At 38.6% G+C, this 2,044-nt stretch overlaps 1 long non-coding RNA gene across 1 annotated transcript; it reads left to right on the top strand.

Annotated features, from left to right (window-relative positions):
• On the top strand, nucleotides 1-1,559 carry LOC108166098 (uncharacterized). The gene is made up of 3 exons (XR_001776380.1): nucleotides 1-52; nucleotides 153-247; nucleotides 1,465-1,559. It is a non-coding gene; the product is annotated as an uncharacterized LOC108166098 (long non-coding RNA).
• The last annotated feature ends 485 nt before the right edge of the window (nucleotides 1,560-2,044 follow it).

Here is a 2,044-nt window from a genome sequence, read left to right as displayed (position 1 = left end):
CGGTCGAGAGATTTGTGTTTGAGATCTTCCAACCTCCTCTGCTGTCAATCAGGTTTCCGTCCTCATTTTGGACCAGCAATACCCGAAAAGCAGCTACCAAAGTCACTTTAATTGTATTTGTGATCACTAACTGGATTAATTGATTGGTACAGCTCAGACACTTTGTTGTCACACGTGGAGCAGCTGCTGAGAGCGTTCATCCTGAAGATCAGTGTGTGTGATGCTGTTTTAAACAACAACCCACCAGGTGAGAGGAGTTATCATTATAACGGTAAAGACAAATGGAATGATAATCATAATGTGTTAAACGTTGATTTAATAGGTCGATAGTAAGCCTGTTGCAACAAACAATTAATTAATCACATGATAAACTTGGCTTGTTAATTTCTATTCTGATAATGAATATTTTTTGAAGGGCGATGTTGTTGACAGAGTCATAATCCATTTTATTTATAGTTTTGGTTGTTCTTGGTTTTTATTTTCTTGCTTGTCTTATTTATTCTTTTCAGTTGTTTTATTTTGGATATTTAAAATGTCGTCCAGTTCCAATGTTCCAATGTGGCATGTTGTGTAGAAAATTATTATTATTATTATTATTATTATTATTATTATTATTATTATTATTATTATTAATATTATTATTCATTAGCCTATGACAGTGGTTCCCAAACTTTTTCTCCTGCGCCCCCCCAGTGGTGAACAAACATTTTCTGTGCCCCCCTATGGATTACAAATTGCTGTCTGGTTGAGCGACGTGTGTTAGCGAAGGGAGGGCTGACTCTAAGAACGGGGGGAAGGGAGGTGGATCGACTTTGTTGGGAGCAAAATGAATGTACGTAGCTGAACATAGACAACAACATCGGTAGTCTACACAGTGGCGCAACTACACATTATTCAGGAGGATGCGAAAACATAGATCGCTCCCCCCACCAGGGAAGGAACGTTAGGGTGAAGGAGCGACGCTCGCTCAACCCAGCGTGAGGGTCGTAGCGCTCATGTTGCGTTTAAAGGCGGCTCGGAAAAACAGGTTACCACATGTCAACAACGGATTAAACAGTTTTAACTGTTGATAAAAGTGACAGAGGACACAGATATTGGAAGTGCAGAAGCCCCTACTGTATCAAATTGACAGAGGAATAATAGAGAACTGGCCATTCTAAGGTAAAAACCCAGCGCATACAGCGTTCATGTTTTTTTTTTTGTTTGTTTTGTTTTCATTCAGGCGGCTTCCCGCGCTCCACAGTTTGGGAACCTCTGGCCTATGAGAGGTTGAACTTGCATTATTATGCCGTTATCAACATTTTAGCTGAAAATGGTTTCAAAGCGACAATATTATCATTTGTCGCAATCATTTCTGGGACAATTTATGGTCCAGAAAAATTGGCTATCATGACAGGCCTAGTCGACAGCAGTAAAAAGATGTTGAGATGATAAAAACAGTGAAATGTGTCCTTTGTGTCTCAGGTTGTTCTTTCACAGTGCTTGTGCACACCAGAGATGCTGCTGCACGCAACATGGAGAAGGTTCAAGTCATTAAGGTGAGTGTTTTTCAGGACTGTAAAATTATTTATAACACTACGCCTTTTCACATTTTGTTTACAAGACAACAATCTTCCACATACTGCAATGAAATTTTTTTGTGTGAGATTAAAGCATGTCATTTGCATTTATGTTCAGCCCCCCTTATTGTACTGCCCTCCAAAATTAAATGCATTTGTTAATTGTTGGTCAGCCTGTTTTTCAGAAGTAAACGAGAAAGTGACTTGTTTTAGGCAAAGTGATGTTAGAGCAGTAAGTCAGCTTTCTAAAACTTAACTAGCAGAGTTATAAAGCAAAGCAGACTGTCCGGAAACTCCGGGGGAACGAATATTGGTCATTGGCAAAACTGAAAAATAACCAAAGAAATCCCAAAACAAAAAAGAAACAAGTACATAAATAGCATGCTGGTTACAAGTTGCAAAGTATTTATGCCTCTTCTATAGAGTTTGTTTACTTTATATTGAGATGTGTGTTACTTTCCTATAGGAAACATTCACAGCACTTC

Source organism: Poecilia reticulata, unplaced genomic scaffold (assembly GCF_000633615.1).
Source record: "Poecilia reticulata strain Guanapo unplaced genomic scaffold, Guppy_female_1.0+MT scaffold_1727, whole genome shotgun sequence".
In the NCBI taxonomy this organism is placed as follows: domain Eukaryota; kingdom Metazoa; phylum Chordata; class Actinopteri; order Cyprinodontiformes; family Poeciliidae; genus Poecilia; species Poecilia reticulata.
Note: the sequence above shows the minus strand (reverse complement) of the source record. Positions and strands in the feature narration are given on the sequence as shown.